At 42.8% G+C, this 21,165-nt stretch overlaps 1 protein-coding gene across 2 annotated transcripts in view; it reads left to right on the top strand.

Moving 5' to 3' along the window:
• Positions 1-537: 537 nt before the first annotated feature.
• Positions 538-21,165, top strand: part of glyctk (glycerate kinase) — a 59,063-nt gene continuing 38,435 nt past the window's right edge. Inside the window, exon 1 of one of the 2 annotated variants that reach the window (XM_059944566.1) lies at positions 538-646. The gene's annotated coding sequence lies outside the window, so the exon portion shown is untranslated. Of the gene's footprint in view, positions 761-21,165 lie in introns of both variants that reach the window. The other variant, XM_059944565.1, reaches the window with a different exon arrangement.

Raw genomic sequence — 21,165 nt, 5'->3', positions numbered from 1 at the left:
TGAATAAGGGGTACGCAACTAGTAATAAGAGGGAATGCTCCTGTTTCCTCCCAATTTCTGAAGAGTCCAGTTAATTGGTCGCATTGGTGTAATTGGGCTACGTGGGCTCGTTGCCGAAAGGACCTGTTACCCTGCTCTTTCTCTCAAAAACTCGATCCCTTTATTGACTGAGTGTATTCTCAAAAAACTCCAAGAATTCGATCAAACAAGATTTCTCTTTCATAAACCTAGTGTGAATCTGCAACATTATATATTACTTTCTAAATGATTAGGTATCCAGTATATGATTAATTTGATAGAAACAGAGGTCAGCACAATGGATTCTGCTGAATTAACAGCAGCCATCTTCCACTGTACTTTTGTTCAACCTACCAGCGTATCTTTCTTTCTAGTTTTGTACTTATGACTATAGTCTAAATACGTTTGAACTTCCTCTCCAACTTGAGTGGATGGACATGATCTAAAACAGCTAATAATGTAGCTTATTGAAAATGTCTTTTTGGAGAAGGAACAGGGTAGAAAGAGTTAAAGGAAGAGGAGGAGATTGGATTGGTAACTGCCCACAATGCTATTGGGCCGGCCGCTCAGTGGCTGGCTGCCTTGCAGTTGTATCTATCTGAGTGCTCTGCTTTTTCCTGAGAGGAAGGTAAGCAAGCAGAACCAAGCGCTTGCGCGTCGTTACCAAATTTAATCCGTTTGGTGTCACAGCAAGACCGACAAGCCATTTCCCGGAGAAAACTGAAATTATTGACCTAACGAGGTAACTCTCGGCTCTCGCCATGCTAATGCCTTTTAACGAAGATTAGGAAGTAGTCAGAATTATAGACCAATGAGTCTTACTTCAATGGTTGGTAAATTGATGGAAAAGATGCTGAGAGGCAGGATTTATGAACATTTGGAGAGGTATAATATGATTAGGAATAGTCAGCATGACTTTGTCAAGGGCAGGTTGTGCCCCTTCGCCCACACCTCAGCGAGTTACGCGTACGCCATGACGCTGAACTCTTCTACCGCCGGCTCTGTCTCCGAGCTTATTTCTTTGGCAAGGGCTCTCCTACCCCCACCGATGACCCCTTCTCCTGTCTTCAACCCTCCTCTTCTTCATGGACACCCCGCTCTGGTCCTCTGCCTGCTCTGGATCTCTTTATTGCTAATTGCCGACGGGACATAACCGTCTCGACTTCACTACACCCTGTTCCAGTTCCAACCTCACTCCTTCCGAACACTCTGCTCTCCGCTCCCTCCGCACCAAACCCAACCTCACTATAAAACCCGTTGATAAGGGGGGAGCTGCTGTTGTCTGGCGTACTGACCTCTACCTGGCCGAGGCAAAACGACAACTCTCTGATACCTCCTCTTATTTACCCCTTGATCATGACTACACTAAGGAGCACCAGGCCTTTGTTTTCTATATCATCTTCAACCTTATCAACTCTGGGGATCTCCCATCCACTGCCACCAACCTCATAGTTCCCACACCCCGCACTTCCCGTTTCTACCTCCTACCCAAGATCCATAAACCTGCCTGTCCAGGGTTTGCTCCTGCCCCATCGAACTCATTTCTGCATACCTGGACACTGTCTTATTCCCCCCTTGTTCAATCTCTTCCCAACTACATTCGTGACACTTCCCACGCTTTGAATTTTTTCAATGATTTTAATTTCCCTGGCCCCCACTGTCTTATTTTCACCATGGACGTCCAGTCCCTATATACCTCCATCCCCCACCAGGACTGTCTCAAAGCTCTTCGCATCTTTTTGGATTCCAGACCTAACCAATTCCCCTCTACCACCACTCTCCTCCGTCTAGCAGAATTAGTTCTTACTCTCAATGATTTCTTCTTTGGCTCCTCCCACTTCCTCCAAACCAAGGGTGTAGCCATGGGCACCCACATAGGTCCCAGTTATGCCTGCCTTTTTGTTGGCTTTGTGGAACAGTCCATGTTCCAAGTCTATACCGGTATCCGTCCCACTCTGTTCCTTCGCTACATTGATGGCTGCATTGGCGCTGCCTCCTGCACGCATGCTGAGCTCGTTGACTTCATTAACTCTGCCTCCAACTTTCACCCTGCCCTCAAATTTACCTGGTCCATTTCCGACACCTCCCTCCCCTTTCTTGATCTTTCTGTCTCCGTCTCTGGAGACGGCCTATCTACTGATATCTACTATAAGCCTACTGACTCTCACAGCTACCTGGACTATTCCTCTCCCCATCCTGTCTCTTGCAAAAATGCTATCCCCTTCTCACAATTCCTCCGTCTCCACTGCAGCTGCTCTCAGGATGAGGCTTTTCATTCCAGGACGAAGGAGATGTCTTCCTTTTTTAAACAAAGGGGCTTCCCTTCTTCCACCATCAACTCTGCTCTCAAACGCATCTCTCCCATTTCCCACATAACTGCTCTCACCCCATCCGCCCACCACCCCACTCAGGATAGGGTTCCCCTTGTCCTCACTTACCACCCCACCAGCTTCCAGATCCAACGTATAATTCTCCGTAACTTCTGCCACCTCCAACGGGATCCCACTACCAAGCACATCTTTCCTTCCCCCCCCCCCTTTATGCTTTACGCAGGGATCACTCCCTATGCAGCTCCCTTGTCCACTCGTTCCCCCCCCCCCCCCAATCCCTTCCCACCGATCTCCCTCCTGGCACTTATCCTTGTAAGCGGAACAAGTGCTACACCTGCCCTTACACTTCCTCCCTCGCCACCATTCAGTGCCCCAGACAGTCCTTCCAGGTGAGGCGACACTTCACCTGTGAGTCAGCTGGTGTGGTATACAGCGTCTGGTGCTCCCGGTGTGGTCTTTTATATATTGGTGAGACCCGACGCAGACTGGGAGACCGTTTTGCTGAATACCTATGCTTGGTCCACCAGAGAAAGCAAGATCTCCCAAGGGGACATTGCTTTGTGGATCCAGAACTGGCTTGCCCACAGAAGGCAAAGAGTGGTTGTAGATGGGTCATATTCTTCATGGATGTCTGTGACCAGTGGTGTGCCCTCAGGGGTCTGTTCTGGGACCCCTACTCTTTGTGATTTTTATAAAAGTTCTGGATGAGGAAGTGGAGGGATGGGTTAATAAGTTTGCTGATGACACAAAGGTTGGGGGTGTTGTGGATAGTGTGGAGGGCTGTCAGAAGTTACAACGGGACATTGATAGGATGCAAAACTGGGCTGAGAAGTGGCAGATGGAGTTCAACCCAGATAAGTGTGAGGTGGTTCATTTTGGTAGGCCAAATATGATGGCAGAATATAGTATTAATGTTAAGACTCTTGGCAGTGTGGAGGATCAGAGGGATCTTGGGGTCCGGGTCCATAGGACACTCAAAGTTGCTATGCAGGTTGACTCTCTGGTTAAGAAGGCATATGGTGCATTGGCCTTCATCAATCGTGGGATTGAGTTTAAGAGCCGAGAGGTAATGTTACAGCTATATAGGACTCTGGTCAGACCCCACTTGGAGTACTGTGCTCAATTCTGGTTGCCTCACTATAGGAAAGATGTGGAAACCATAGAAAGGGTACAGAGGAGATTGACAAGGATGTTACCTGGATTGGGGAGCATGCCTTATGAAAATAGATTGAGTGAACTCCTTTTCTCCTTGGAGTGACGAAGGAACAGAGGTGACTTGATAGAGGTGTACAAGATAATGAGAGGCATTGATCGCATGGATTTTCAGAGGCTTTTCCCTGGGACTGAAATGGCTAGCATGAGAGGGCATAGTTTTAAGGTGCTTGGAAGAAGGTACAGAAGAGATGTCAGGGGTAAGTTTTTTACGTAGAGAGTGGTGAGTGCATGGAATGGCCTGGCGGTGGTGGAGGCAGAAATGATAGGGTCTTTTAAGAGACTCCCGGATGGGTACATGGAGCTTAGAAAAATAAAGGGCTATGAGTAAAGCCTAGGTAGTTCTAAGGTAGGGACATGTTCAGAACAGCTTCGTGGTCCGAAGGGCCTGTATTCTGCTGTATGTTTTCTATGTTTCTAAGTTTCTATGTTTTCTAAAATCGAGGGGGGAGGGGCAGTGTTTTAATGAGCCCTGATGAAGTGTCTCAGCCCGAAACGTCGACTGTTTACTCTTTTCCATAGATGCTGTCTGGCATGCTGAGTTCCTCCAGTATTTTGTGTGTTACCTGAAGAATTTCTTGTGTCAGTCCTTTATTATATAGGTTTTCATTCTAACTATGCAGACAACTTGAAATCTCAATCTGTTTTCTGCTGGTGGTCAATTTTTCATCAATCATTAACAGTTGGATTAGAATTGACCTCGGTTGGAGATAAAAACTCAGTTACTTTGTAACTAGAACACTGTTTAATCTTATGCAACTTTACTTCATTGTTAAATAATGCATTAAATAGTTGGAAGCATGTTGTTAAGAAGGATGTTAGTTGATCGTCAGCATTTTAAATTTGAATTTTAAAAATAAATTTTAACTATGTTTTCAAAGCCTTTCCATGCATGATCTTGTTTCTTTGAGCGTAAATTCATTTAATATCACAAGGTATCTCCTGTCCCCTCAGTTTAGTTATTTCTCTCATTGGTTGTGCTATCTTTAGGTGCTCCTTGTCCTCTCTTAGTTGCTTTAACCACAGTCTTTAAAACATTTTAACCAAGCTTTTACTCATTGCCTCAATGTTATCTGGTTTGCTATCCATCTTGCAGAATCATTTTTCTATGTTGCAGTTTTAGGCAAAATGAAGGAAGATGGATAAGATTGAAAGTTTTCATTTTTCTCACACCCCCTCCTTCCAATTTTCTCCTCATGCCTCCTCCAACAGTAGTACTTAGGACCTGATACATATCCTGCACTGAGTTTAAGGCTGCATTGAAAGGTAGTCGAGGATAATTTTGAGCAGCAGCCAATCAAAGATCTGAAGCGTGAGAAGACTTAGCTCACTCAGGTTTGCTGCTTGATTATATAAGGCATCAACTTGCAGCAGTTTGCCTTTTTGAACAGCAGCCAATGTTGGAGTGGATAGTATTAGCATTAAAGTTTATTTATTCTTTTTCCTTCTTTACATTTGCTCAGGTCATTCAGCCCATCTAGTCTGTGCCAAACCATCTAGTCCCATCAACCTGCACCTGATCCACAGCCCTCCATACCCATACCATATATGTACTTATCCAAGTTTCTCTTAAACTTTGAGATTGAAATCGCATGCACCACTTGTGCTGGCAGCTTGTTCCACACTCTCACCACCCTCTGAGTGAAGAAATTTCCCTTAAACTTTTCACCCTTCACCCCCTAACCCAAGACCTCTAGTTGTAGACCCACCCAACCTCTGTGGAAAAAGCCTCCTCTCATTTACCCTGTCTATGCCCTTAATACTTCTGTATACCACTATCAAATCTCCCTCAGTCTTCTGCATACCAAGGAATAAAGTCATAACCTATTCAATCTTTCCTTGTATCTCAGGTCCTCAAGTCCCTGCAACATCATTGTAAATTTTCTCTGTACTCTTTCAGCCTTATTTACATCTTTCCTGTAGGTTGGTGACCAATACTGCACACAATATTCCAAATTAGGCCTCACCAATGTCTTAAACAGCTTCAACATAAGGTCCTGTCTCCTGGATTTAATACTTTTGATTTATGAAGGCCAATGTGCCAAAACTCTTATAACAGCCCTGCGACACCACTTTCATTGAATTTTGGACCTGTTTGGTACACTTTAGTTCAGTACCCACACAAAAATTACCCTTCTGATATTCAGAATTTCAATGATTTACAGTCCTAGAAACATAGAAAATAGGTGCAGGAGTAGGCCATTCGGCCCTTTGAGCCTGCACCGCCATTCAGTATGATCATGGCTGATCATCCAACTCAGAACGCTGTACCTGCTTTCTCTCCATGCCCCCTGATCCCTTTAGCCACAAGGGCCATATCTAACTTCCTCTTAAATATAGCCAATGAACCAGCCTCAACTGTTTCCTGTGGCAGAGAATTCCACAGATTCACCACTCTCTGTGTGAAGAAGTTTTTCCTCATCTCGGTCCTAAAAGGCTTCCCCTTTATCCTTAAACTGTGACACCTCGTTCTGGACTTCTCCAACATCAGAAACGATCTTCCTGCATCTAGCCTGTCCAATCCCTTTAGAATTTTATACGTTTCAATAAGATCCCCCCTCAATCTTGTAAATTCCAGTGAGTATAAGCCTAGTTGATCTAGTCTTTCTTCATATGAAAGTCCTGCCATCCCAGGAATCAATCTGGTGAACCTTCTTTGTACTCCCTCTATGGCAAGAATGTCTTTCCTCAAACTGCACACAATACTCTAGGTGTGGTCTCACCAAGGCCTTGTACAACTGCAGTAGAACCTCCCTGCTCCTGTACTCAAATCCTTTTGCTGTGAATGCCAACATACCATTTGCCTTTTTCACCGCCTGCTGTACCTGCATGCCCACCTTCAATGACTGGTGTACAATGACACCCAGGTCTCGTTGCATCTCCCCTTTTCCTAATCGGCCACCGTTCAGATAATAATCTGTTTTCCTGTTCTTGCAACCAAAGTGGATAACCTCACATTTATCCACATTAAATTGCATCTGCCATGAATTTGCCCACTCACCTAACCTATCCAAGTCACCCTGCATCCTCTTAGCATCCTCCTCACAGCTAACACCGCCATCCAGCTTCGTGTCATCCGCAAACTTGGAGATGCTGCATTTGATTCCCTCGTCTAAATCATTAATATATATTGTAAACAACTGGGGTCCCAGCTCTGAGCCTTGCGATACCCCACTAGTCACTGCCTGCCATTCTGAAAAGGTCCCGTTTACTCCCACTCTTTGCTTCCTGTCTGCCAACTAATTCTCTATCCACATCAATACCATACCCTCAATACCGTGTGTCTTAAGTTTGCACACTAATCTCCTGTGTGGGACCTTGTCAAAAGCCTTTTGAAAATCTAAATATACCACATCCACTGGCTCTCCCTTATCCACTCTACTAGTTACATCTTCAAAAAATTCTATAAGATTCGTCAGACATGATTTTCCTTTCACAAATCCATGCCGACTTTGTCCGATGATTTCACCTCTTTCCAAATGTGCTGTTATCACATCTTTGATAACCAACTCTAGCATTTTCCCCACCACCGATGTCAGACTAACTGGTCTATAATTCCCCAGTTTCTCTCTCCCTCCTTTTTTAAAAAGTGGGGTTACATTAACCACCCTCCAATCCTCAGGAACTAATCCAGAATCTAAGGAGTTTTGAAAAATTATCACTAATGCATCCACTATTTCTTGGGCTGCTTCCTTAAGCACTCTGGGATGCAGACCATCTGGCCCTGGGGATTTATCTGCCTTTAATCCCTTCAATTTACCTAACACCACTTCCCTACTAATATGCATTTCCCTCAGTTCCTCCATCTCACTAGACCCTCGGTCCCCTACTATTTCTAGAAGATTATTTATCTCCTCCTTAGTGAAGACAGAACCAAAGTAGTTATTCAATTGGTCTGCCATGTCCTTGTTCCCTATGATCAATTCCCCTGTTTCTGACTGTAAGGGACCTGCATTTGTCTTGACCAATCTTTTTCTTTTCATGTATCTATAAAAGCTTTTGCAGTCAGTTTTTATGTTCCCTGCCAGCTTTCTCTCATAATCTTTTTTCCCTTTCCTAATTAAGCCCTTTGTCCTCCTCTGCTGGTCTCTGAATTTCTCCCAGTCCTCAGGTATGCCGCTTTTTGTTGTTAATTTATATGTTTCTTCTTTGGACTTGATACTATCCCTAATTTCCCTTGTCAGCCACGGGTGCACTACCTTCCCTGGTTTATTCTTTTGCCAAACTTGGATGAACAATTGTTGTAGTTCATCCATGCGATCTTTAAATGCTTGCAATTGCATATCCACCGTCAACCTTTTAAGTATCTTTTGCCAGTCTATCTTAGCTAATACATGTCTCATACCTTCAAAGTTACCCTTCTTTAAGTTCAGAACCTTTGTTTCTGAATTAACTATTGTCACTCTCCATCTTAATGAAGAATTCCACCATATTATGGTCACTCTTACCCAAGGGGCCTCGCACAACAAGATTGCTAACTAACCCTTCCTCATTGCTCAATACTCAGTCTAGAATGGCCTGCTCTCTAGTTGGTTCCTCAACATTTTGGTTCACCCAATCTATATGTAGATTGAAGTCACCCATTATAACTACTGTTGCTATTGCACGCATTTCTAATTTCCTGTTTAATGCCATCCCCAACCTCACTACTACTGTTAGGTGGCCTGTACACAACTCCCACCAGTGTTTTGTGCCCCCTAGTGTTATGCAGCTCTACCCATATTGAATCCACATCCTCCGGGCTAATGTCCTTCCTTTCTATTGCGTTAATCTCCTTTCTAACCAGCAATGCTACCCCACCTCCTTTTCTTTCCTGTCTATCCCTCCTGAATATTGAATATCCCTGGATGTTGAGCTCCCATCCTTGGTCACCCTGGAGCCATGTCTCTGTGATCCCAACTATATCATATTCATTAATAACTACTACTTTTAATAATTTTAATAATTACTACTTTTTGCTTCTACTCTCATTTTACACCCCTCTGTCTCTCTGCACTTGTTCCCATCCCCCTGCCACATTAGTTTAAAGCCTCCTGAACAGCAGTAGCAAACGCTCCCCCTCGGACATTGGTTCCAGTCCAGCCCAGGTGCGGACCGTCCTGTTTATACCAGTCCCACCTCCCCCAGAACTGGTTCCAGCGCCCCAGAAATTTGAATCCCTCCCCCTTGCACCATTTTTCAAGCCACATATTCATCTGAAATATCCTCCTATTTCTACTCTGACTAGCACATGGCACTGGTAGTAATCCAGAGATTATTACCTTTGTGGTCCTACTTTTTAGTTTATCTCCTAACTCCCTAAATTCACCTTGTAGGACCTCATCCTGTTTTTTACCTATATCATTGGTACCTATATGCACCACGACCACTGGCTGTTCACCCTCCCATTCCAGAATGTCCTGCAGCCGCTCAGAGACATCCTTGACTCTTGCACCAGAGAGGCAACACAACATTCTGGAGTCTAGTTTGCGGCCACAGAAACGCCTGTCTATTCCCCTTACAATCGAATCCCCTATCACTATAGCACTCCCACTCTTTTTCCTTCCCTCCTGTGCCGCAGAGCCACCTATGGTGCAATGAACTCGGCTGCTGCTGCCTTCCCCTGATGAGACATCTCCCCCAACAGTATCCAAAGCAGTATATTTGTTTTGGAGGGAGATGACCTCAACGGACTACCTACCTACTGCTACGCTGTCTAGTGGCCACCCCTTCCCTTTCTGCCTGTGTAGCCTTTACCTGCGGTGTGGCCAACGCACTGAACGTGCTATTCATGACTTTCTCAGCATCACGGATTCTCCAGTATGAATCCAATCGCAGCTCCAGACGCTCAGTGTGGTCTGCCAGAAGCTGCAGATGGACACAGTTCCTGCACACATAGTCATCATAATCCATTTATCCTCTGTAATAAATGGATTATTCTCTGACCATAACCACCCCCCAACCTGTCCTCTACCTCTAGCTTCTTCAGCCTGTAAAAGCAAACTTTCTCCAAATACTCGCAAATTTCAATCAAGTCACCTTTTTAAAGTCCAGTATGTAGAATCATTCTACTTGGTGTCCTTGTAAGACATATTGCTCACCTACTCTAAAAGTAACAATGATTCTTCACCCTCCTACGGATAACCCATAATGCCTCATATCAGGACATAGATGCCAGCAAAGCTGCCTCTGAAAATTCTACCAAATCTATTGCTGCATTAGTGATCAGTGCTACTAATTAGTGATTAGTAGTCAGCATGTTCTTCTAAGCCAGGCTTGGGCAAACTATGGCCCACGGGCCATATGCAGCCCGTTAAGCTTTTTAATCCGGCCCGCAGAACTTGATGAAATTATATTAATAAACCTTGTTAACGTTTTTTCTCCGCAATTCTGGCATTTTCCCAATAAATGACGCACTCTATATACATTTGTGGCGACCCATTTACTGGCACATCCGAACCGGCTCACAATTAACCAGCGTTCCGGATAAGGGAGATAGCCTGTGGGGATTTCCGAGCACAGAGCTTTGGAGCCTTTGCGCAGGGGGGCAGGTTGAGGGAGGCTTAAAAGTGAGGCTGGGGATTTCGATTAAAGTTTTTTTCTTCGACTGCAGTTACCGACTCCGTGTCGTAATTTTAGCACTGCATGTAGCACACCGCTACACATTGCCCTTTGTTGAGGTGCAGCGTATTACTCCACATTTGCGCTTTACTCTTTGTTCGGCTCGACCTATTTGTGTGAACAGGCGTTCAGCGTCATGAACATCAACAAAACCAGCCACAGATCCAAGTTAACTGACCAACACCTCAGATCCATCCTGAGAATCGCCACAACAAAACTAAATCCAGACTTTGATGCGCTGGCTAAAAAGGGAGACCAACAACACTGTTCCCACTGAAATTAAAAATAAGTTTCTTCATTGTGTTATGTAAAAAATGCATTTGAAAATATTTTTTTCAATAAGCCTTACATGCTACATGTCATTTCTGTTAAGTGATGGACATGAGTAGTGCGCAGGTGCACATACGTTCTCAAAATAAAAAATGCGCTCCAGATCAAATAACGCGCTCCGCATACTGGCGCGCTGTCACTGTTCTGTCTTTGTGCTGGTCGTTGTTGAGTTTTGGCACAGGGGACAATTGAATAAGAAGGAGCAAGACAAGTAGACCTGCATCTCCTACCGTTTTTGAAATAAAGACAGTCAGGAGGAGAGTGATGTTGATAATATCTTGAAGGATAACAGAATTTTCAGTGCTTTAAAATAATAACTGTTGCTATTAAAAAAAGCTGTATTTTATTCATTTAATTTTCAGTGTTTTAAAAGTCATTTCAATAAATAGCTAAATACCATGGGACTTAAAAGACAGATATTTTGTTGTAATGCATTTGTTCATTTTCAATTGAAATTAAAGCACATGTTTTCTACATATCCCATGATATTTTATTTTCTCTTATGAGGTGTATTACCAAAACACTCCGTCCATCTGCTCCTGGTCCGGCCCCCCTGTCAAATTTTAGAACCCTTTGTAGCCCACAAGTCAAAAAGTTTGCCCACCCCTGTTCTAAGCCAACATCTCCAAGCATTGACGCTGTGATCCTGTTCAGCCACCTTCAGTAAGTTGGTCATATTATCACATGCCTGACACCAGATTCCTGGAACATTTGTTTTATTCTCAATTCAAGCAGGTGAAAGGTTTTTGAAACACCGGAAAATGCTTCAAGAATGTTTAGTAATACAGCTTAGATCAGGGGTCGGCAACCTTTACCACTGAAAGAGCCATTTGGACCCCTTTCCCACAGAAAAGAAAACACTGGGAGCCACAAAACCTGTTTGACGTTTAAAATGAAATAACACTGCATACAACGTTTTTTTGCCTTTATGCTATGTATAAACAAACTATAATGTGTTGCATTTATGAAATTGATGAACTCCTGCAGAGAAAACGAACTTACATTTCTGCATGCAACATAAACATTTAGAACTCCGAAAAAAAGACGTTGGGTTGAAGGTTACTTTTAAGTAAAATACTCAATGTCTATTTGAGTCATTCTTGTATTTATGAAAAACGCCAAACTTAAATTGTCCGCCAGAGGCAAACCAAAAATAACGTCAGCCAGCTGTCAACCTGAAAAATGAAAGGACTATTTCACTGAACAATGAAAACATATGAATATACGTAAAATAATAGGCAATTAAAATATTTATCATACTTGGTTAATGGAATTTCTGCTCCTGGACCTCAGCGCACAGCGTCTGCACATCAAGGCTGTATGACGTCACCTTCATCTTTACACAGGATCGCAAGCCATCATCTGTGAGGCGTGCGCAATGTTTGTTTTTAATAAAGTTCATGTTGGAGAACACCTGCTCACATACATATGTGGATCCAAAGATCGACAGGACTCCAAGCGCATACTTTTTAATGTTTACATGAATGTCGGGGATAGCATTCCATGTTTCGAACACAAGTTTGTCCGGTGTGGGGAGGTTTTCAATATCACTCCATTTGTGATTCTGAGCAAGAACGGCCTTCTGACGGGTAACATCTTCAAGGTCTGCCGTCAAGTGTCTATACTTGGATACCCATATGTCTTTGTCGGCTAGTTCGGCCAGCCTCTCTGAACTCACAGAAGCGTTTCCCAAATGATGTTTGCATTGCGATGATTGCAGAATGTAAATACTCCGAATTTATCATGTCGTGACCTTGTTTGAACTCTCTCAAATTGGGGAAGTGAGACAATGTGCCTTTCTGTAAATCTCTGGCAAGCACTGTCAACTTGCGCTCGAATGCCAAAACATCCTCCAACATGTGCAGGGCTGTGTGTCCTTTCCCCTGATGAGCTGTGTTCAGCGTGTTCAGGTGCGCTGTCATGTCCACCATGAAGTGTAGCTTTTCCAGCCACTCTGGCTGTTTCAGCTCAAGATAGGTGAGCCCTTTGCTGCCCAGGAAAGTTTTCACTTCTTCCAGACACGCGACAAAGCGTTTCAGCACCTCCCCTCTGGACAACCACCGGACTTTGATGTGCAGCAGGAGATCAGAATATGCGCTTTCCAGCTCTTCCAGTAATAAAAGGAATTGACGGTGATTTAAACTTTTTGCCATTATTTTATTGACAATCTGAATGACAACATCCATTACTTCTGTGCATTCCGGAGGAAATGTTTGAGCGCACAATGCCTCTTGGTGCAAGATGCAGTGAAAAGTCAGCAGCTTTCTGTCCAGCGACTTCTGCAGGAAAGCCACAAATCCCTTGTGCGCTCCTGTCATACGGTGCCCCATCAGTAGCTACTGACACCTGGTGGGTGGTCTTTATTCCTTTGGCTCTTAAACAATTCAAGGCAGCCTCACAGATGTCCTCCCCCCGTGTCTGGCCTTTTAGAGGTATCAACTCAATCATTTCTTCCTGTGGCCCGGCAGAGTTTACATACCAGCAGAACAGCGCTATTTGTTCAATATCACCTTTGTCTTTAGACTCGTCACAGGCAATCGAGGGGGCCACAGCTGAATTGATGTCTTTTATTTGCTGTCTTGTGATGTCTTCTGCCATTTTTATGGTTCTGTCTTTGACAGTCTTTGCAGAGAGGGGCATATCCCTGATTTTCTGCACAATTTCACTCTTGTTTTTAAAGTCCGTGAATAGATGTTCTGAAGTCTTAATAAAAGATTCTTTTATATATTCACCATCTGTAAACTGCTTCCCGTGCCTGACTATTTCCTGAGCGGCAACAAAACTAGCATATGTAGTTGATTTTTCAGACTTCATCCACTTCTTGAAATGATTTTTGCTCAGATCAACCTTCTGCATCAGTTCTGAAACGGCTTTTTTCCCTCTCATCTCCATCCGGATATTTTTGAGCAAAGGCTACGTGTTTATTCTGGAAATGTCTTGCGACATTTGACTTTTTGTTGTTTGCTAGTTTCTCATTGCATGTTAAGCATACCGGTAAAACAATCTCGTCAGCAGTGAAAGCAAATGAATCTGCCCACGTATCATTAAACGTTCGGTTTTCTTCAGTCACTTTTCTTTTTTTAGAACTCTCCATAGTTAGCCTGCCTTGGATCGAAAAATTAAAGAAATCGCGCACTGGCGGGTGTCAGGCATTAGCAGTGGTGACGTATATTAATAGCGACAAAATCACGTTTTATTTAGATTGTACAAGATCAACATAATCTTCAAATTTAGAATTACATTTCAAAAACTAACATACTAACATAAAATACATTTTAATTAAATACTCATCATTTATTTTCCAAAGCCACGGGGAGCCGCAGCACAGAGATGAAAGAGCCACATGCGGCTCCGGAGCCACGGGTTGCCGACCCCTGGCATAGATTAAGCCCTTCCAAACATGCCGCTCCAGTATCCCCCAACAAATCCGATTAACCCTAACTTAATCACAGTACAATTACAATAACCAATTAACCTACCCAGTATGTCTTTGGACTGAGGGAGGAAACTGGAGCACCTGGAGAAAACTTACACATTGCATACAGGGTACAGATTCCTTATGGGTGATGTAATTGAACTCTGAACTCCAACCCACACTGTAATGGCATCGTGCTAACTGCTATGCTACCATTGCACTCCAATATACCTGATGACTTGGCCTCCACAGCCATCTGTGGCACTGAATTTTATAGTTTCACCACCCTTCTCATCTCTGTCCTGAAGGGATGTTCCTCTATTCTGGGGCTGTGTCCTAATCCTAGACACTACCACTAATGAAAACATCCTCTCCATATAGACACTATCTAGGTCTTTCAGTAGGTACTCAGCACTGCTAAGAATTTCTGGCTGGTTTCACCTGAAAATGGAAAATGAGCATTCAGAAGACAGATAAATAGATACTTTATTGATTGCAAATGAAATTTACAGTGTCACAGTAGCACTACGAGTGCACAAATATGCAAACATTAGAAGAGAAATAAGACAGAATAAACAAGAAGTTACCTCAAACAGTCTAACAGGGAGTCTTCACTTTCCTAGCTATAGATTGACTAATTATAGAGCCTAATGGGTGAGGGTAAAAATGACCTCATATAGCACTCTTTGGAGCAGCGAAGTTGTCTTAGTCTGTTACTTCAACTTGAATCTCTGACAAGAGCATTGGAAGGGCATGCACTCAGTGGGTACTTTTTAGGTACAGGAGAGGAACCCAACTCTGCAGTGGATGGTTCCAAACCTGGCTGCGAAAGAAGGGTTGGGCATGGGGCTAGCAACCCTCCTGTAAAAACCCTGTGCTACAGAAATGCCAAAAGAAGCTCCAAATACCTCAACTCTGGGGATGGGAAGATGCAAGGTGGGCAACTTGAAAAACTGGCCCAGGACAGTTGCCTATGGGATGATAGACTTAAGATGACGAAGAACCCAGTGTGGTCTTCTGCTGCTGTAGCCCATCAACTTCAAGGTTCTATGTGTTGTTCATTCAGAAATGCCCTACACACCACTGGTGTAATGTGTAGTTATTTGAGTTATTGTTGCTTTCCTGTCAGTTTGAACCAGTCTGACCATTTTGCTGTAACCTCTCTGGAGGTGTTTTTGCTCACAGAACTTCCCCTCATTGGATGTCTTTTGTTTTTCACTCCATTCTCTGTAAACTCCAGAGACAGTTGTTTGTGAAAATCCCAGGAGATGAGCAGTTTCTGAGGTATTCAAACCACTCTATTTGATGCCATCAATCATTCCACAGTCTAAAGTCACTGAGATCATATTGGGTAACATAGCAGTTAGCATAATGCTATATCAGGGCATTTCGGAGTCCAATTGCGGTACCACCTGTAAGAAGTCTATGTGGAATAAGTGGATTTTCCCCAGGTGCTCCAGTTTCGTCCCACAGTCCAAAGATCTACTGGGTTTTGTCAGGGGTTACTGGTGTGGCATGGCTTATAAGGCCGGAAGGATCTTTTCTGCGCTGTATCACTAAATAAGGGAAATAAAAATTCTTCTCCATTCTGAAATTTGGTCTGAACAACTGAAACTCTTCACCATGCAATGAGTTGCTGCCATGATTGGCTGATTAGGTACAGTATCTGCATTAACAAATAAGTGTCCAGTGTACCCAATAAACTGTCACTGAATGCATGTCACAAACAACCCCCTTTGTCCACTTTGTCAAACTCCACCTGTGGGAATTTCTGCAGATACATCATAAAAATCATCTGAGAGCACATTGAACTGCAGTGGAAACAAGTCGTCCTTTGACCCTGAAAGATTGCCTCAACAAACAAAACCATGAAAGATTATTGAATGTTTATTCTAACAAAATATTTGTTTAAGTGACCAGAATTTCTTTAGCCAGAGGGTGGCGAATATGTGGAATTCATTGCCATGGACAGCTGTGAAGGCCAGTCATTGGGTATATCTATAGTGGAGGCTGATAGGTTCTTAATTTTAAGGGTGTCAAAGGATATGGGGAGAAGGCTGGAGAATGGCGCTGAGAATTAATATAAACAATGGAAGAGCAGAATCAATGGGCAGAATGGCCTGGTTCTGCTCTTGTGCCTTATGATCTAACTATAAATTTAACCTTGGAAATAAAGTCAGAAAATCTTCAAGCAGAAAATGCTAGCAAAATTCAACAAGTGAGACAGTATTTGTGAGAAGAGAGTCAATATTTCAGATCAAGGATCCTTTGTCTTCATCCTGAAATATTAACTCTCTTGTAACACAAAATGCTGGAGACACTCAGCAGGTTCATAACATTTATGAAGAGGAAAATGCAGTTGGCATTTTGGGCTGAGTTCCGCCAGCATTTTGTATGTATTGCTCTTTTCTGGATTTCCAGCATCTGCAGAATCTCTTGTGTTTACATTAATTCTGTTCTTCCTTCCACTGCATGACCTTCTGAGTGTTTCCAGCTGCCCCTGTTTTTTTTATTTCAAATTTTGACTTTTTCATTCATTTAGTTTCTTTTATTAACTTAAAAAGTTAAATTTGCATAAAGTGCTCCTTCAGAATGAACAGAGGTGAATTGGATAAGTAGGAGCAGAAGTGGGCTATTTGGTTCCACCATTCTATACAATCATCAGAATAACCAGAATCAGGTTTAAAATCACAGGCAGATGTCATGAAATTTGTTAACTTTATGGCGGCGGTATAATAAAATACATGATAAATATGGAGAAAAAACTAAGTTACATCTATTAAATAGTTCAGTTAAAATAGGTAGGGGACAACAAATATAATAAGTAGTGAGGTAGTGTTCCTGAGTGCAATGTCCATTTAGAAAACAGATGGCAGGAAGGAAAAAAGCTGTTCCTGAATTGCTGAATGTGTGCCTTCAGGCTGAGAAGAGGCCATGTCCTAGGTGGTAGGGGACATTAATGATGGACATTGCCTTCTTAAGGCACCGTTTCTTGAAGATGTCTTAGATACTACGGAGGTTAGTCCATATGATGGAGCTCCCTAATCATCTCTTCCCCCTCCCCCACCATACCAGATAGTGATGCAGCCAGTCAGAATGTTCTCTGCGGTACATTTGTAATGGGGATCTTGAATATGAAAGATATTGGGAAAATCAGTTTGGTGTCGGATTATTGGATTGCAAGAGAGGGAATTTGTTGAATGTCTAGAGATGGCTTTTTAGAGCAGCTTGTGCTTGAGCCCATTCAGGGAAAGGCAATCTTTGATTGGGTGTTGTGTAATAACCCAGATCTTATTGGAGAGCTTAATGTAAAGGAATCCTTAATAGACAGTGATCTTAATATGATTGAATTCAAACTGAATTTTGAGAGAGAGAGGCATAACTCAAATGTATCCATAATCACAAATGAAAAAAGGGAATTATAGAGGCATGAGAGAGGACCTTGGCCAGGTGGATTGGAGGAGAGTACTGGCAGGAATGATGATGGAACAATTTCTGGGAATAGTTCACAAGATGCAGTATAGATATATCCCACAGAGGATGAAATTCTCAAATGGCAGGAGAAGGCAACTGTGGCTGACAAAGGTTGCATAAAAGCCAAGGGAAGGGCATATAAGGTAGCAAAAACGAGTGGGAAGTTGGATGATCGGGAAGCTTTTAAAATCCAACAAAAGGCAGTGGGTGTCATTTACTTAGATTTTCAGAAGGAGCTTGATAAAGTGCCACACGTGAGACTGCTTAATAAGATAAAGTCCTATGGCATTACAGGAAAGATATTGGCATGGATAGCAGAATGGCTGACAGGCAGAGGGCTGTGAGTAGGAATAAAAGTTTGCGGATGAAGGTAAGGGGAGGGAAGTTCAAGGGGGATATTAGAGGAAGGTTTTTCACTCAGAGTGTGGTTGGTGCGTGGAATGCACTGCCTGAGTCAGTGGTGGAGGCAGATACACTAGTGAAGTTTAAGAGACTACTGGACAGGTATATGGAGGAATTTAAGGTGGGGGGTTATATGAGAGGCAAGGTTTGAGGGTCAGCACAACATTGTGGGCCAAAGGGCCTGTAATGTGCTGTTCTATTCTATGTTCTATGATATGAAGGTAGGTGGAGGGGTAGGTAGTGTTGAGGAAGCAATGTGATTACAGCAGGACTTGGGCAAATTGGGAGAAAGGGCAAAAAGTGGCTGATGGAATACAGTGTTGGGAAATGTTTTGGGCCCCGTATCTCAGAACAGATGTGAAGTCATTGGAGACAATCCTGAAGAGGTTCACGAAGATTATTCCAGGAATGAAGGGGTTACCATATGAGGAGTGTTTGGCAGCTTCGGGCCTGTACTCACTGGAATTTGGAATTTAGAAGAATGCAGGGATATCTCATTGAAACCTACCGAATGTTGACAAGACTAGATAGGGTGGATGTACAGAGGGTGGGTGGGGAAGGATGGTATCCAGCACTAGAAGGCCCAGCCTCAAAATTGAGGGGTGACCGATTAGAACAGAGCTAAGTAGTGGTGAACAATGCTCTGCCACAGACTTCAGTGGAGGCCAAGTCCATATGCTAATTTAAGGTAGAAGTTGATCATTTCCTGAGCAGTCAGGGCATCAAGGAAATGGCAAGAAGGCAGGTGTATGGGGTTGTGTGGGATCCCGGATTAGCTATGATGGAGTGGTGGAGCAGACTGGATGGGATGAATGACCTACTTCTATTCCTATGTCTTATGGTCTTACATTTGTTGAAGTTTTTGAGTATTTCAGTTGATCAACCAAATCTCCCCAAACTCCTAATGAAATATAGCTGCTGCCTTGCCCTCTTTATAGCTACATCAATATGTTGCATCCAGTTTAGGTCCTCAGAGATATTGACACCCAGGAACTTGAAATAGTTCACTCACAACTTCTGATCCTTCTGAGGATTAGTTTGTGTTCCCTCTTCTTGCCCTTTCTGAAATCTACAGTCAGCTCTTTGGTCTTGCTGACATTCAGTGCAAGTGCGACACCACTCAACTAACTGGTATATCTTCTTCCTGTATGTTTTTCCATCACCATTTGAAATTCTGCCAACAATGGTTGTGCCATCAACAAATTTATAGATGGCAGTGAGCCTCACACGTACCTAGCCACACAGTCATGATTCATCCTCCTTCCCATATACTCTGTTTTCAGACTTCCTGCATACTTGATATATTTGTGTCAAGTGATCTGTCTACTTCCAAAATATATGGAGTAACTTGGCTTCCAAAGACTTGTGAATCAGACAAGTTCACCGTCTTCTGAAAGACAAAAGTTTCTCCTCTGAGACTGTAACCTCGGCCCCCTCAGTCTCCTTCCGAGCTCTGTCAGAATTGTGTATATTTTTAATGAGATTTTCTCTTGTTATTTTGTACTCTTGAATACGTCTAATCAATGATATTGCTCAACATCAACATTGATTGCACTCTCTTTGTGTCAAGTTTATTTTCTTGGGTAAGAAGCCAGAAACTGTACAAATTACTTCAGGTGGGGGCTTCCCAAGACCCAGTACAATTGTGGTAATATGACATAATTGATTTTGTGCTCAAAATGTTTTGCAGTGAGACCAATATATCATTTGCCATCTTAACCAGTTGCTGCCTTTGCATACACGAGGAAATCTGCAGATGCCCGAAACGTTGACAGTGCTTCTCCTTATCGATGCTGCCCTACCTGCTGGGCTCCACCAGCATTTTATGTGTGCTGCCCTTGCATGCTTGTTTTGTGACTGGTTTACAAGAACGCCCCAATCCACTTAAACTATACATCAAAATTTCCCACTTTATTACCATTTAATTAAAAGTCCTGTTTTTCATGTGAAAGTGGGGTAATTTCATAGTTATCCAATTTGTTATATTTTCCATATACTTCCTCCTTCAATTTGTATAAGTTGCTTTCAAATCTCTGCATCTTTCTCACAACTAACAATCCCATTCAGATTTATGTTATAATAATAATAACTTTAGTTATATAGCAGCTTTCATACATTAAGATGTAGATTTAAAGTGCTTCACATAGATTGTAAAGATAAATCAATATGGTCATAAAAATGAGAAAATTAAAAAATCACAAGTAGAGACAAACATTATATAGAATAAAATGTAATCTGATATATCAAAGTCAGAGATTCAAAGTACATTTATTATCTCAAAGTACGTAAGTATGAGATTCCCACAAAACAGAAAGAAAAACGATTGAACCTGTTCAAAGAAAAACACTGTTCCTTCACATGCAGAAGAATTATGCAAATAAAAATAAAACAACGAGCAAAAGACACAAAATATAGAAACACAAAATCAAAAGCATATTCAGTTCAGCTCAGTGCTCGTTATCTGCAGGCCGCCCCGATTCAAAGTTGCGCAAAATATACAAAAGAGCAACCAAACGTCATCAAAATTTGAACTGGAGAGTTCAATCAACAAACCGCATTGATTAAACCTTGCCCAGGACCCAGAGCTCTGGCACCATCCTCCAACAGCATTTGGGGGGTGGGGGGGGGGGGGAGAGAGAGAGAGAGAGAGAAAACATTGCCTGCAGCCACCTTCCTCTGGCAGCAGCAAGTGAGAGGCTTGTGGACAGCGTTGAATACTCTCTCACTTCGCACTCGTGCCTCGTTGATTTCAATCTTCCTTGGTGCATTAATCAGCAAGAAATTGAGTCAATCCTAGGCTCATGCCCCGTCTCCAGGCTTCTTGCCCTTGAGGCTGCACACTTTGCTCTAATTCTCATGGGACCCTCTTGGAGACAGTAAGGTGCCATATCAATCAAGCCAGATGCCACACCAACAAAACATAGATCACAGGCTCCCAACAGTAGTAGAGCCACATTTGAAAGAAAAAGAAGTATTTCATAAACCATCTAGACAATGATCCCCTTGATGGTGTTGTTTGCCAGAAACATTTTCCAGACCAAATTATATAAATATCAACATCAACAAACATTACATAATCTTATAAGTAGGTTTTAGACCATCAGGCATTGGAGCAGAATTGAGCTATTTTAAGGGTCTTTTAAGAGATTCCTGGATAGGTACATAAAGCTTAGAAAAATAGAGAGCTATGAGTAACCCAGGTAATTTCTAAAATAAGTACATGTTTGGCACAGCATTGTGGGCCAAAGGGCCTGTATTTTGCTGTAGATTTTCCATGTTTCTATTTGGCCCAATAAGTGTGCAATGCCATTTGATCAAGGCTGATCCATTTCCCTGTCAAGGCAGAATTCTCCTGCCTTCTCCCTAAGGTTACGACCTTTCATG

This window comes from Hypanus sabinus, chromosome 19 (genome assembly GCF_030144855.1).
Source record: "Hypanus sabinus isolate sHypSab1 chromosome 19, sHypSab1.hap1, whole genome shotgun sequence".
NCBI classification, from domain to species: domain Eukaryota; kingdom Metazoa; phylum Chordata; class Chondrichthyes; order Myliobatiformes; family Dasyatidae; genus Hypanus; species Hypanus sabinus.
The sequence above is the reverse complement of the archived record's forward strand: the minus strand, read 5'-3'. Positions and strand labels throughout refer to the sequence as shown.